We start from the raw sequence: 16,381 nt of genomic DNA on the forward strand, positions 1-16,381 counted from the left end.
TAATGGAAGTTACTGGCTTCCCCTAAGCAACTTAGGTTGGCATGTTTGCCTAGCAACAGCCACTAAAACCTTCTGTTGTGGAAGGTTCCCTAGGAGTGAAAAAGAAGGGAGGAGGAGGAGAAGCAGGAACAGATTTATCAGTTTTTTTCTAGCAGAGGACTTGAGGCCGAGCTGTTCGAGGTGGAAGATGGCCTGTAGGTTGGCGCAGGCTGGCCTAATCCCTCTGGGGAAGCTGGGAAATTTGCTCTCTGTAGGACGGGGGTTACTAAGTAGTAGGTTGAAGACAAGGTTACAGATTTCGTTCACTTCAAAGGCAGTCATTTCCAATCAATAGAAAGACATCAATAGGTCTGAAAAGGAGCTGAAACCTGAGTAGCAGGAGGATGCTAGCAACTTAAAAAGAACTCTCCCCTGCCCAGAGTTTAGGAAGGTGTGTGACATATTATTTACAGATAATAGAAGAGACTCTATCTGTCCTAGTGACTGGATTTTATCACGAGAAAGGTAGAAGCGTCTCTAAATAGAGTAAAGCACTTTCCGTGGTATTGGCGATGCAAGCAGTGGAGAAAGGACAGGAAAGCAAAATCTCTGCGCCCTTGGCAAAAAAAAAAAAAAAAAAAAAAAAAAGGAGGGGGAGGGCGATGCAGAGAACTACTAACTGGGTGCATGTTTGTGGGCCATCTCTCTGCTCTGTTCTAATAAGACGATTTATTTTGAAATTAGGGATGCATGGTACGAAAAGCATTCCATCTCTCTCCCTTCTCAAACACCACGACCTGGCTAAATCGAGTTGCTTTGCAGGGGTCTCCCATTCCCCCAGAGCAAAATGACTCCTTCTCCCTAAGGGAGAAGAAACTTTCAGTCCTCGCGAAGTTAGCTTTTAGTCTCTGCCCCCCCCCCCGCCCCCCTTCCTTGCCCAGAGAGCTCTTACAGTTCTGGGGGGCCTGGGGACACATTCTGCAGTGGTGAATGTGCGGGCCTTTGGCCCGGTTCGCCCTGGTGAGAGGCCGAACTCGTTGGGAACTCTTGAGAGGAGTGACTAAGGCAAAGCTGGTGTGATGAAGAACCTGCCTAACGTGAAGCAAGAACAAATTCCTCTGGGGTGGGGGAGGCGAGCAGATGCAAAGGAACAGTTAGAACGGGGGGACGGGAGCTGAGAAAGCCAAGGGGTTGAGGCAGTGCGGGCTGGGATGGCACCGTCAGGCATTTTCCAATGCACCTTCACTGCCCGGCCACCTGCCCGTCGGGCGCAGGGGCGCGGGGGTGGGGTTGGGCCGCGCGGGCGCAGGAACCTGTTCGCCGGCTCTGGGCGTGTCGCGCTCCCGGGCCGGGCGGAGCGCGTCGCCAGCCTCCCCGCGGGGCGTCGGCGGCGGGTGACTCAGAGCCACCCACCCGCGCTGGCCCCGCCCCTCCGCTGGCCCCGCCCCCCGGAAGGAGGGACCTCGCCCCGGGCTCCGCCCTGGGCTCCGCCCCAGTCTGCGGGGCGGGCGGGAGCCCGAGGAAGAGGAAGGGGACGAGAGCGAGAGCGACCGGGCGGAGGAGGAGGAGGAGGAGGAGGAGGAAGAGGAGGCCGACCAACAAGATGGCCCCTGCTGCCGGAGCAGCCTCAGCAGCAGCAGGTGGGGGGCCGGAGGCGGCGCTGGTGGTGGCGGCGGCCGGGGCCCGGCGGCCTGGGACGGAGTCCGAGTCGACGGTGGCGGCGGCAGCGGCGGCGGCGGCGGTGGCTGCCGCGGCGGTGGCGACGGCCGCGGGGACTCGGAGCTGAGAGGAGCTGCTGCTCGGACCAGCGCGGTGAGCGAGCGAGCGGGCGGCGGCGGCGGCGGCGGCGTGGGGAGCGGGGCGGCGCGGCCGGGCCTCGGCCGGGAACAATAGGCAGCGGCGGCGAGGACGGGGCCGTCCCAGCCGGTGCTGCGCTCCCGGTCAGCGTCCGCCCGCCCGCGCGTCCTCGGGCCCGGCGAGCGGAGCGGCCGGGGGGCTTGTCAGTGGCCAGCGGCCTTTAGGCCTCAGGCCTCGGCTCGCCGCCGGGCGGGCCCGCGGGGCGTGTAGGCCTGGGGAGGTGGGGACCCCGCCCTGGACCGCGGGAGGGGGGGCGGGCTCGGGCCGGAGGGAGGGGGCGGCCGGCCGGCCGGGAGGGGACCGCGTCCGGGCCGCGCTGCTGGACCCCCCAGCCCGCGGGGCGGCGGGGGGTGGGGTGAGGGCGTCCGTAAACAGGCGCCGCCTCTGCCTCCCTCCCTCCCGGGGCCGCTCGGGTCCCCAGCCCCTTCGGGCGCTGCCTGCCCCGGCCGAGGGGGTTCTACGACGTCTGCTTCCCTGGAGAGGGAGCCAGACAGCCTCCCCTCCCCCCGGGGGCGAGGTGGGGAACGCTGTGGGTGCAGGTGTCTTTTTAAAAAGCATGTAAGTGCAGCAAGAACAACGACAAAAAAAAAAAAAAATGCGCGAGGTCCAAGGTGATGAGCGAGGAGGGATGGGGAGGGATGGAGGGGGAGGGATGCCCCTGCTCTTGAAGCAGCTCTTCTGGGCTTCGCTTCTCTCCGGACCTCGGGGCGGAGCGGAGCGGAGCGAGGGCGCTGTGGGAGCGCCGGCAACTCCTGACATCCCCGAGCGGTCCACGGAACTGGAAACAAAGCCGCTTACTGGCAACGCGGAGACAAACTGTAATGTTTGAATAGAACTTTTCTTCCCACGAAGCGCCGTGCATTATGCATGTGCCGCCGAAGAGACAACGGTAACTAGCGCGCCGTGGGCCCGGCGAGGCAGCCCCGCGGGAGACGCGAGGGCTCGTCTGCAGGCGAAGAGCTCCGTGTGTGCTCCTGTCTCATGTTCTAATTTTGGCTTTCAGTAATTCGTCCTAAAATTACTCCAGACCAGGCCGTTCCTCTGAGTTGGACGTTTGCTTTCTAAAGCAGTTTTCACACGATTTCGAAACGTTGTTACAATTTTCAAAAATTGGCAACAACTGTTCTGTTCTGACTGTTTTTGGCTTATCAAGAGACAGCTGTTCACTATATTTGCCCTTATGGTAGTGGTGTATGAAACTTCAGCAAGGAATTGGTATTTCTCCTTTAACTTAGTTTTTGAAAGGCACCTACCAAGCCCATTTCCAAGGGAGGGAGAAAAATGATTCGAGTTTCTCCTATTCCAGTTTCAACCTAGGTGTGCAGAAATTCGTATTAAAGTTGTGTGGATGCCTTGCTTGCCAATCTTCGACACTCAGTGGGGTGACCCGTCTAGTTTGTGTTAACAGGAAGGTTGACCTGTGCAGAGAACACGCCAGTTAATGGTGCTCGCCCATGTTTATAGTAATTCCAAGCGTTTTCAGGGTATGTGGTATACGAAATGTAATGAGCTGCACTAGTTCTTAGTTCTTCCACAAGCATTGACAGTAAATAGACCAGCAGTTGGACAAACGTGGAGGGGGAACTGTCCCGTGGAGGACTGAGCTGGAGTGGACGCGTGTGAACGACTTTCATGTTATGCACAGCTTAAGTAATGTGCATGTTTTGACTTTTCAAGTGATGAGGAAAGAGCAACTTTCCCATGGCCCCAGGGAGTGTGAATTTTCTGGGAATCAGTTTCAGAAGGGAAATTTTAAAGGACTCAAATCTGATTCTTTTTTTATGCTGAATTTTATTAGGTCAGTACAGAATGCAAGTGAAGTTTATATTGCAGTGATTCTTAATTTTTTTTCTGTGACCCTAAAGCTATTGCAATTTTAGTAACTTTAAAGTTTGTACATTGTAAGTGGTTAGTGTGCTTTGTTATGAAAAAAAATTCATGTTGAGTCAAAGACTAATTTGTTTCATACGTAATATTGTTCTGAAAACAAAGCTTTTTAAGGGTTAAGGTTTTGAATTTGAAATTGGATATTGATCCAGCAATTTATGGGTTAAATCTGGGTCCCTATTTCTGTTTAACACTGAGAAATCTCTTAGAGAATTCTGTTTTTATCTGTCAGAACTTCTTAAAGATGTGATCTCTCAACTGTCATATCTTCATTATCAATGTTTATTCTGATTATTTCAGTTCAGAATATCTCAACTAATATTTAAGAATTTTCCTCTAAGAAGTTTTAGGACCATAGCATAAAAATCAGATTTGCATATTTTTTTGGTAATATTGAAAGTTAATGTATGTTTGATTTATTTGAAAATATTTGAACAAGTTTTTTTCTACATAAAAAAATTGAAGTTTTTGAAGTAAATTTGTTGAATGAATAAAAACATTCTTATTTAATCCTCCTAGTTAGGCTGTAATATTCTCATTTTATCTATGACGAATCTGAGGCTATAGGAGTAGCTAAGTAGCAAAAAGGTCACATAATTAATAGGTAAAAGTTTACTCAAACATAGGTGTCGTGACACAAATTAGATGCTTTACCACTGCTACCCTGTGTCTCAGGGTTAAACTTTGAAGCATCTTGTTTTGACCATGAACTATGTCTTGTAATACTGTACTTGCCTGTAGCCCTAATATCCTTTTTATTATCATTATTTGTATCCTGCCAAATACTTACTTATAAGTTTGAGAAAGTTTTTATTCATGTGAATGACAAAAGAAACATTTTTGCTTTTGCAGGTCTAAATCCTTTGAGTATAGACACTCATACCATTTACATAGGACAGACTTGTGGAATTTCTGTAATTGTTTCATGACTTGAATTTGTTATATAAGCAGTTACTAAGTTGTGCCTTTGAAATACATAATGAAAATTCAAAAATGACTTTAGTGACTTTCAGTGGTGTTTAAACTTGAGTGGGCCAACATCTGAAATTCTTCACTTACATTTTTTAAAAGGCATAGACCATTTAGAATTCTGCAGCATTTTTTTTTTAATCTCTAGATCTTAGGGCTCAAAATGGAGTTTGATAGGGTCTAATCACTTGCCATATATCTTGAAAGTGGTTGGCATCCAACCGAGTGAAGAATAAACTGATAAATGATCCTTGTTTGGTGGACACCTCGGAGCAAGATGTTCCCTGGCAGGGTATGCTGACCTGGTTAGCGCTGGCCCGGCCAGTGCTCAGGGTGCATGCGTCTTTGGGGTTGGTTTCCGGTGGATTTACATTCTCAGGCTGGCCTGCATCAGACCAGTCACAGTAGATCTCGAAATGAGCCTGTTCCGGAATGTCCCCTTTAAGACTCCTCTTTTGTTTAATCCTGGAGTCTAGACGGGATTTGCACTCGCCTTAGAGGTTATGACACAAGATTAATTTTGCCAGGCATTTATACAGAGGAATTTTCCTCCAAAGTTTCTTAAGGCAGATTCTATACATTTCCAAGTGTGCAGCGTACTAATTAAAGTAATGTTGCCCTGCATCCCTAAGACAGCTAGCTCTAGCATTTTTATTTATGTCCGTGTCGGTCATTCTTATGCTTGTTTACTTTTTATGTAACATCACAGACTTCTTATCAGCCCACAGTGTTTTCCTGATTGGTTGAGGTTGGGGAAAAGAAGTCTAGTAAAAATTTTGAATTCCCCTACATGCACAGTTAGGCTGACTGCAATTGCATTCTGTCATAGAGGAATAAATGTTTTTAAGGTTCACTGATATTTTTCTTTGAGACTATTTACAAATGTATGCCAGCAATATTCTGTTGATGTTTGTTGAACATTTTAGCACTGATGTCAGCATACTCCTGAGCAAATATGGTAATAATTTAACTTGTAATGCATTTTAGCTAAAATCTCTAAGATCTAAACAGAATTTGAATGTGGTAGCAATATTTTGAAGAAGAGAAGAGTTCTAAAGGGGTCAATTTTATCTATCTTAGCACTCATTTTTTCTTGAGGTTTAATTCATAAAACATAAAATTAACCAGTAAACAGTACAGTAGCAGTACAGTCACAATGTTTTGCAACTAACACCTCTAATTCCATAATATTTTTTATCACACCGAAAGGAAACTACCTTTGTTAAGCAGTTACTTTCCACCCTCTCCCTAGTTTCTGGCTACCGCCATTCTACTGCCTGTCTCTTTGGATTTAATGGAAAAGTGTTTTGAGCCAAGATGGAAGAAGAGTGCTATGTATAGTTGAAACTGCAGAAAAAGCTTTGGGATATGATTGTTAGCGATCAAAACCCACCTCATTCTGTGCCTGCTTTTCCAAGTACAGTAGGCTGCTGCCAGGGACTTGTTATGGAAGACAAGATGGAGATCACAACAATCTGCAGTTTTAGTTTGGATCACTCGGAAGGAGTTATACGTACTCTCAGACCATTTGTATTTCCTCGTTGGGTTGTGAGCATTGACTAAGTTTCAACGTTACCTACAAATGTAAGTGATTTATTCAGTCTGTTATCTACAAGTTGTTTGCCTTTTGGTTTTTCTCAATGTATGGAAACAACTTGGAACATTAACAGACTTATTCGGGCTTATTTGAGGTTACTGTATTTTTAGGACTATAAGATGCACCAGACCATAAGACACACCTAGGTTTTTAAAGGAGGAAAATAGGGAAAAGTTTTTTGAAGCAAAAAATGTGGTAAAATATTTAATAAATAACATGATATTTCACCAGTGTAAATGTAAACTACATTTACTAGCCAGGTAAGCTACATTTGGACTATAAGATGATGCACCCCCTCCTCCCAAATTGGGGGGGGGTGCGTCTTATAGTCTGAAAATGCGATATTGGGAAATGCTTGTTAGATTGAAACTCTTTGATTCTATCCTCATGAATCTAACTCTGTGACCATTTAATTTTTGAGACTATTTGGAGTTATCATTTGTCTGGGACTCTGCATTTAATCTCTTGTTTTGTTTTTTTTTTAAACCATATTATAGTTGAAGATTTTTTTAAATTAATTTTATTTATTTATTTTTAGAGAGGGAAGGGAGGGGGAGAGAGAGAGAGAGAGAGAGAGAGAGAGAGAGAGAGAGAGAGAGAGAAACATCAATGTGCGGTTGCTGGGGGTTATGGCCTGCAACCCAGGAATGTACCCTGGCTGGGAATCGAACCTGGGACACTTTGGTTCCCAGCCCGCGCTCAATCCACTGAGCTACGCCAGCCAGGGCTAATCTCTTGTTTAATAAATCTTAGAACCTTGATCTTGGCTTTATATGTGGCTCGCTCCAAAAACATAAGACACTGTTGTAGAACCAAATGGTATTTAGCTTTTTTGGATTGTTTTAGATGGTTGATTGAGGAACAAAACAGTTAGGTTTGTTTTTCTTTCTGGGATAATGTAATAAAGTTGGACTTTCTGTAAATTTAAATTTTCTACTAAGTTTCTACTTGAAGTTTCAGTTTTGGGCTTCAAAATATTCTTTTATCCTTATCTTAAATTCAGAATGGTACTTCCCCTAGTTAAATTGAAATCTTAAAATGTATGACAAGAAGTGAAATACAGATTTCATGCTATTAGTAAAGGAGGTCTAAGTGGAAAAGAAGAATTTAAATTTTGATACTAATCTCTCCCTTTTTAGGGAAAGTGTAATCAATAACTTTAGGTCTTAGGACAACTTAAGAAGTTATGAGAAAGAATTATGCGAGAATATTTAGGGTTCAGTGCAGTAAGATTTCTGCTTTTTTTTAACAGTGAGTATTTTTTTTTTCAGGACAATATCAATTTTTTATAAATATATTTCTTTGTTTTTGTATATCATTAATTTCTTATAGTGGCCTTTATTGGAAAGCTAGTACACTAAATTTAATCATAAAATAACATCTTTAAGTGGGTGATATTCAGAAAGCTGTGCTTGAAAATGTGGTTTAGTGGAAGGTTTGTGAATGAAACAGAATTGTTATATTTCTAGCTTTATTACAGAACAGTGTCTTAATCCAGCTTCCAGTTTGGAATAAAAAGTAGATAAAAAAGACCTTGAATTCTCACACGATTCAATGAACTGAGTCATCTGGCTAAGGCACTAGCTTAGAAGATCTCTTGCTTTGTACTAATTCTAAGAAGTTGGTCTGTTTTCTAATCCCACAGCAGATTAAAAGGTGCTGGTCAGAGGTGGGAGTGGAAGCAGTAAGGGGAAGGAGGACGGCAAGGAGGGTGGCAGGAAGGAAACCACACTGGGCGGGGGGGGGGGGGGGGGGGGGGAAATGCAGCGGAGGGACAGGACCCCATGAGACTCTGAGTGTATTGTTAATTAACCATTCTATTGTGCTATATGCCTTATTCAAAAGGTTTAGAGAAGAATAAGAAAGAAAAAAGATGACTTCAGATTTTAAGAGTTCCTGATGAAAAATTTGTTTTGTTATAGTGAAGATTCAATTATGGTTGATATTTTAGGAGTCATAAAAATATATACAGGGCATATTAGACCATAGACTTTGGAGTCAGATCTAGCTAGGTTCTCATCTTCCACCACTTAACCGTTATGGTTCTTCACCTGTAAAAACAGAAATGGTAATAACTTCCCTCAAAGATTGTTTTGAAACTCAAATGAGATAACATATACCTTTATAGTACCTCACATTTAGTACCCACTGAATAAATGTTATTTTCCTCAAGTTTTGTTTAACAAAAATCATTTTAGAAAGCTATTCATCTAGAATATTTGAAACACACAGTTCTGCTATAAAATGTTAACATTCAAGCTGCGTATAAACTTTGTATAGTTTAGTATTATCTATGTTTGTATTTTTGGGGTGGTGGTCAGAAATGAAACGCTGTTCTCATTTTCTTCCCACCAGTCTTTCTTTACTGTGGATCTGTACTGTTTAATACCAGCCACTACTAGTTCATGTGGCTACTTAAATATAAACATTTGTATAGGATTTATTTTTTTAATAGTTTTAGGTTTATAGAAAAAATTGCATCGAAAGTACAGTTTCCATATACAGCTTCCCATAGTTACCTCTGTTAACATGTTGCATTAGTGTGGTACATTTATTGTAATTGATGAACCAGTACTGGTACATTATTATTAACGAAAGTCCATGTTTACATTAGGGTCCACTCTTTGTGTTGTACAGTTCTATGGGCAAGGTTGTCTTCTGTCATTTAATAATGAGGCCCTGGGTGGGTAGCTCAGTTGGTTAGAGCATTGTCCCCATACCCTCAGGTTGCAGGTTTGATCCCTGGTCAGGGACGTACAAGAAGCATATATGAGAAACAGATACCCAACATTTCCATCACCTCAGTTCTGTTGAAGAGTGCAACATACAGACTGTTTCCCCAGTGTCCAGTTCAACATTTATGTTCATGCTCAGAGAGAATTTATCCATTTACAAGGCCTCAGTTTATCCTCAAGCCCACATTTTCAGTGCTTTGTCCACCCTGGTCAGGTAACTCAGTCACGATTCACCAAGGTTGTGGGTTCGATCCCTGGTCAGGGCACATAGATGAATCAACCAGTGAACACTTAAGTAAGTGGAACAACAGACTGATAACTTCTCTTCTGTCAAGTCAATAAATAAAAAATTTTTTAAAAATAAATTCTTTATTCCCCCAAAGACCCAGCCTTTCCAAATGTTTGTTGTTCATGGTATCATGGTTTCTTCCGTTTCCTATTTCAGGACACCCGTCCTCTTTCAGTCCGCCCTTCGTAGTTCCGCACTTGGAGTCCCCTTTCCTTTCTTACTCTCCTCCGAACCTTTCCAGTGCTTGTTAAAGGTCTGTAGATCTCAGAGCGAGTAAATGGCATCGCTGAGGTGAGAATTTAGGCCTCCCTATTTCCAGTTCTCTCTTGGGGTCCCCAGCGTTGGGTTTGCTTTTACAATTGTTTTTGAAATTAGAATCACTTTTGTGTAAAAAGTGAAGTTAGAATCACTTTTCTGTAACTTCAGAACTTACCATCCCTTCATTTATGCAATGACGGGATTATGGGGTACTATTTGATTGTATACTGTGTAATTCAGAACTTATAAATCAAAACTATAGAGACTTGCTATAGATTAATAAATAGCGATGTATTATTCTTTAAACAATTAGAATCTTAAATGAAGAAGTTTATCTTCATTTAATATTTAGTGGATATTTTTTCTTTAATTTATGATGGAAATTTTTTCCTCTAAGTGTGACCCATTTTAGATAACAAATTGATTTCCAGTACTAATATGAATTGGTTGGCAAGGATGAATAGAATTTAACTAAACATTATTATTTTCCAGAATTATTTGTTGGCACTGATTGACATTTGGATACTATTCAAATACATGTTGATCTGTACAGTCCAAATGGGTCACCATGTGAACTTGGATTTTCCTATGCTCATCGTGTTAAAGGTTCCAGAGCTTGAAAATCGGAGAGCCCCAGGGTCCGTCCCTTTTGTGCGTTCAGGGGAGCATTACCTCTGTTTGTGCTCAGTGGTCATGCTCTGTGCAGCCTTGATTTGACCTTCTCCGCGGGCTGGTTGTGCTCGTTCGAAAGTCCGTTTCTGTGCAGACATTCTGTTAAAGAGTAGTAGTCTTCCATAGTTAAGTACTGTACTTAAAAAAATACACACCCTTGATTTAAACTTCATTTTGAAATGCTTTCCCTATAATTACTGCTTTTAAAACACATATTTTTGTGTCAATTTCCACATTAATTACTCCATTGACAAGCAGTTTTTGAACTATTTTGATTAATACTGTCACTCTTTGCTCAAATCTAGCCTTTCTTTAAATTTACTTAAAAACTTAAAGAAAATAAATGTAGGGCAGTACGTTTACTTAGAAAAATTGAATTGTGGGTTCTTTGCGCTGACTTGTTTGATCCAAGTCAGTTGTCATTTTGTTCTGTGGGGCCGAACTGGGTGAAAACCTGCTCACAAGGGCATAAAAGACCCTCCAGTTTTTTCTTCCTACCAATATCTTTTCAAATGTTGGCTTTTTGAAATAAGAAAATTCTTAGAATAGAAAATGTGATGTTTAGTCATTTAGACTATCACAAAGCCTAAACAGGCAATGTTCTTACGAAAGCATCATTGAATATCGAAGTAGTAGCGCCTGTTCCTCTAAATGACTGGTGTTATTCAGTTCACTGTACTCAGGTGTTAAGATAAAACTTTAATAATCTTTGGGGCATAATGCCACAATCACCATTATTTGATGATTTTAGGGGGCAGAGGGGAAAGAAGGGGACAGCAAATTCTAGCACCAGAATCTTCATATTTGAGAGCGATTTCAGGTTCAATTGTTGATTAAAATTTTTTTTTGTTTGTAATGACTTTTTAGAGCAAGTTTAGGTTCATAGCAAAATTGAAAAGAAGATACTAAGATTTCCTAGAAACTCTGCCTTCACACACCTGTAGCTCTTCCTTCATTATCCACATCTACCACTAGATTGGTGCATTTTGGGACAGTCAATGAACCTACATTGACACTTGAAGTCCATAGTTTACATTAGGGTTCACTCTTGGTGTTGTACATTCTGGGGGTTTGGACAAATGTATATAACATGTATCCATCATGATAGCATGTGTCATACAGAGTATTTTCGTTGCCCTAAAAATCCTTTGTGCTTTGCCTATTCATGCCTCCTTAGGCCAACTCCTAGCAACCACTGATCTTTTTATTGTCCCCATAGTTTGCCTTTTTTAAAGTGTTCTATAGTTGGGATTGTTAAACAGAAATTTTAATGGCAAAAGCTTTTCTAAAAGAAAGGGTTTGTTAAGACTGTGCTAACTTTTCTGGCCGGTGTGACTCAGGTGGCTGGAGCTTCATTCCATACTGAGGGGTTGCTGGTTTGATTCCTGTTCGGGGCACATACCCAGGTTGTGGGTTCTATCCCCTGCCCGGGCATGTACAGGAGGCAACCCATCAATGATTCTCTCACACTGTGTTTATCTTTCTTTCTCTCTCTCTTCCCAAAAGCAATGAAAAAAAAAAAACTTATGCTAGCCAGAGAAAGACCTGGTCCTGGGGCATGCAGTCTAATCCACCGGGGGCAGGGCTGGATGGAGAAGGCAGCATGTTCTCCATCCTAGGATTGACTGAGTTCTTTCATGTCAACAGTTTGGGGGAGAAAGATGTAAGTTGTTTTGAAAGAATTTATGTTGGCTGTAAACACAGGGGGTGGGAGAAGCTGACGTGGGGCCAGTTCGGGACAGGCCAGAGGCTGTAAGGGGTGTTTGCTCTTTAGGGTTGGTCGTGAGCAGTTGCCTGGAAAGTTCATGCATAAGCAAGAGGCGGCGGCACCTGGTGATGGGCTGTTCCATCTCTCTAGGTAATTGTGGGAAGAGCCACCTTGGGGTTGTTTCCAGTTCGTTTCCAGCTTTTACAAGTAAAGCTGTTACTAATATTCTTGTATATTTATATGTCTTTTGGTGGACATATGCAGTCATTTCTCTTGTATAGATACCTATGAGTAGAGTTCTGGGGTCATTTTGTTTGGCCTAAGTAGGTATAGCCAGTTTTCCACAGTGAATGCACTGATTTACATGGGCATCAGCATTGTGTGAGAATTTCATGTGTTCATGTTCTCTTTAACATTTGGTACTGTCGGTTTGAACAATTTTAGCCATTCTGGTGGGTGTATCTTATTGTCATTTAAATTTCCCTCCTGATTAATGGTATCCTGTAACTCTTCAGTAAGCATATAATGGGTATGTATATTCTAATATGTATGCATATCATATGCTTATTGGCCGTTATCATGGGCTCATCCCTTTTGCGAAATGTCTGCTCATCAGGGGTTCTTTTTTTATTGAGGTGGTTTGTCATCGAAGACAGTGTAGCAGCAGCTGTGAGGTGGGTGGAGGGAGGCGAGAACAAAGTGGGAGGCGGACGTCAGTTCAAGGTCACTGAGCCAGGCGCGAGTGGCTGTGTGCTCTCAGAGGGCAGGGGCTCTGTTTGGTTCAGGGTCAGATCTTCAGATCTTTGGACACTGTCGGGCGCATAGCAGGTGCTCAGTGAGTGTTTTTGGTTTTGCTTTTTAATGAATGAATACAGACTCACTCTGAAGAGGAGAGATGGACAGGCAGCCACAGATGCCAGAGATGATAAGGCTTTTTAATGGGGGTAAAGAGAATGGGATCTAGGGTGATCACCAGGTTGCCAGGTGGGTAAGGACATGGAGTGTGAGGTTGGATGGTGGCGGTACCAAAGAAATACAGGTGACAGAAGGAATTGCCATTTTAGAAGTAGGGATAAGTTAAGTTGCCATGTAACTTTGAACATCTTTCCTGACATCTGTGCTTCAGTTTCCTCAACTCTAAAATTAAGCCATAGTGCTGCCTGACAGGGTCATTGTGAGGACTGAGATACAGCTGGTAAAACACTCAGTACAGTGCCTGGTATGTAGCCCAAACTCAAAAAGGTTGGAGATAGAAACAAACAGAAATCCCCGTCATTCTGGGATTTACATCTTAGTAGTAGTGGGTGCACACTATAGCAGAATACGTGAAAGAACAGCGTGTTGGATGGGGAGAAGTGTTCTGGAGAAAAGTGGATCAGGAAGGAGGTGAGCACAGTTCACGTGAGGTGGCAGAGGAATCGAGGCTGATGGGTCATTTCAGTGAGGCAGTAGGTGCGGCCCTCCCTGAGGAAGTCACATGCTGGAGGGAAGTGGGGGAAAGGTTTGCATTTAGGGGGAAAGTGGGACGGACTGTTCATAATTTTTTAAGATAAGAAAGCACAGCTCCCTCTTTTTACCAACGAACGGAGTGTAATATGATATTAGTAAATCTATCTATTTAGTGTGCAAGTAGGGCAGTTGGACTAGGTATCTCAACCTTTTAGCTCCTCCACCCAGCACGCGGGTGTGCGAGCGTGTGCGCGCACACACACACACACACACACACCCCCAAACCTAAGCATGGATTTAATCCCTAAGAGATTGTCATTAATACTTTGGGAGATGTGTTTTCTGTTTAACTCTGTTGTATTGGCAATAAATCAGTAGGTTCTCTAACAGTAGCTACTACTTGGAAGTCAGCAAAATGCCTTCTCTCTAATTTATATTCCTGTTCCAAACCACATTATGTACAGTCAAACCTCGGTTCTCAAGTGTCTCCCCTCTGGAACAACCTGGTTCTTGACTAAGATGTTCGTGAAAACGCTGTCTCGGGCCTCTAACAGAACTTCTGGTCTCGGGTCTCCACCTGACATCCCTTTCGTGCTGAAACCTGTGTGATGAGTCACGTGTCTCTCGGGCGACAAGCAAACACGATTTGGTTTTTGAACAAATTGCTCCTCAAACAGCCTTCCAGAACAAATGAAGTTCCAGAACCAAGGTTCAGCTGTATGAATGAGATATATCGTAGCCGTAGGCTTCAGTGTTTGAAGTCCATGTAGCAATTTGTTCACTCTTTTAAACTCAAAATGAAGTTTTGCCTGAGATAATAGTCAAGAAATAATTCTAAAATGGAAAGTAAATGCATACCTCTTTATTTTTGTAGCTTTATGTTTCAAGTATGTGTAATTGAAAGTCACCATGACTTTTTTTCTGGAAATAGTTAAAATTCTATTAGATATAGTCCATAAAATAAGCAAAGTAATGTAAATGTTCTTAAGCCTTGGCCAGTAGATTATGGGGGCAATATTTTAGTAACATTAATACTATTGCTATTTTATTATTATTAAATGTGTTAGATTATATCTTCAAAATGCAAAAATTCCCTAGGTCAGAGTATGCACTCCAGTATCACCTGACCATTGCAAAAAATGCCCATGGACCTTGCCTGTTCTGAAAACATCAATGGGAATGTTTTGTAATAGTTTAAAAGTGGAAGTAGGAAAAAATCTAACAACTATAATGTTGAGTGAAAGGAGCCCAAATACAAAAGGATGTGCACTGATGGTCTCATTACACAGAGCTTTAAACTGGTCAAAACTCATCTACAGTATTAAGTTGGAGTAGTAGTGACCTTAGGGGAAGAATAAAGGAGTGGTGATTGGGAGGGGGGCCTCCTGGGGTGCTGGTAACTTGTACTCCAGGTGCACAGGCGTGCTCACTTTGTGATAGTGCATTGAGCTGCACGTCTCTGTCTGTGTAGCTTGATGTGTGCATGCCACACTTTAATACATTATGTATAAAATCAGGAGCCATTTTCTGTCTTAGTCCTCTGAGTATTTCTCAGTGTAAAATATTCTTGTGGCTCTCTTCAAAAGAAATAGATGTCATTACCTGGTTTTTGTTTGTTTGTTTTTTAAACAAACCAGTAGGGTTAAATAGTTCCAGGGTTCCTGTGCTGGTCTAGTGTACGGCCTGTCACAGACAGTGGTCCGTATATATTTGCAAAGGATTCTGATGTTGTTGGGCATAGTATTCTGTGGATGCCTTTCGGGTCCAGTTGCTTTGTAGTGTTATTTGAGTCTTACATGCATCTCCTTGTTGAGCTGCACATACTATGGTGGATGCCAAGGCTTTAAAGTTTTCCATTGGCCTAATCGACTTTCCATTGGAGAAAACAAGTATCTGGCTTGATAGGTTTGCTGGTTTTTTGTGTATTAAAACCATAGGGCAAATGGCAAGAGAGGAGGGGAAAACCCAAGATACTCCCTGATTGTAAGGAATTTGCAATTCAGTTATAGCCTAGCTTTGCTTGATTGGGGATACTGTTAACAGGGACACCAGTTAAGAAATTGTCACGGTAATCTAGGTAAGAGATGTTGGTAGCCTAAACTTAGGTATTGGGAACGGATGGGAGAGTTTCAAGAAACAGTAAAGAAATAAAATGAATAGGATGTGGTGATTTGTTCATTGAGGAGGCAGATTTGAGGAAAAGGAAGTAGGCAGAGATGATTCCCCCTACCTTTGTCAACAGCTTGATCACTCAGTCACTGACAGCGAGAACAAAAGGCCTGGTTAGATTGAGGTGGTTTGAGACGGTAGTTGGACATGGATGACTAATAGCCAACTGGTTATATGGCCCCGGCCCTCAGACCTCTGAACTTGAGCTGTAGATTTGGAAGTCAGCAGCATCTGGTTGCTAGGTGAGAGCTGATACATCCATGATATCACTCGAGGAAAGTTTGTACAGAGAAGTGAGGAAGGAACTCTTAGGGAACCCTGTGTGCTCCCAGCATAGGCAGAGAAGCGGGGGGTAGGGGGCCCTCCAGAAAGTCACACAAGGCGTGGCCTGTCCGTCAGCTGGGACAGCACACCCTATAGAAGCCAAAAGATGGTAGCCTTTGCCAGAGGAACTGGTCAGCATTATTGCATGCTGTAGAAAAAGAAGTGAGGTAAGGATGGAGATGTGACCATTCAGTTTCGTAAGAAGCTGTTGATGCGCCAGTTTAGAGTCCTTTCTGAATAGCGGTTGGGAAGAGTGGTGGCTTGGAAAGTGGAGGGCGAGGGAGTAGAGAGCAGAGTCTGGGAGAAGACGGGGACAGGGCTGAATGACTCCTTTTTTTTTCCAATTAAGTAAGACAGGTTAGAGATATAAACATACTTTTTAACTCCTCTGAACAAGGATTTAAGCATGCTGGTGGGGAAAGAGATAGTAAAGAGGGGTAAGTTAAAGCAACAGTATTGGTGCGACTCCTTAAAATGTCTCAATGTCA

General features: G+C 43.2%; 1 protein-coding gene across 2 annotated transcripts in view; it reads left to right on the plus strand.

Annotated features, from left to right (window-relative positions):
* The first annotated feature begins 1,494 nt into the window (after window positions 1–1,494).
* RC3H1 (ring finger and CCCH-type domains 1) overlaps window positions 1,495–16,381 on the plus strand; it is a 64,914-nt gene continuing 50,027 nt past the window's right edge. Inside the window, exon 1 of one of the 2 annotated variants that reach the window (XM_036015368.1) lies at window positions 1,495–1,791. The gene's annotated coding sequence lies outside the window, so the exon portion shown is untranslated. The remainder of the gene's footprint in view (window positions 1,792–16,381) is intronic. The other variant, XM_028530957.2, reaches the window with a different exon arrangement.

Source organism: Phyllostomus discolor, chromosome 14, assembly GCF_004126475.2.
Source record: "Phyllostomus discolor isolate MPI-MPIP mPhyDis1 chromosome 14, mPhyDis1.pri.v3, whole genome shotgun sequence".
Lineage (NCBI taxonomy): Eukaryota > Metazoa > Chordata > Mammalia > Chiroptera > Phyllostomidae > Phyllostomus > Phyllostomus discolor.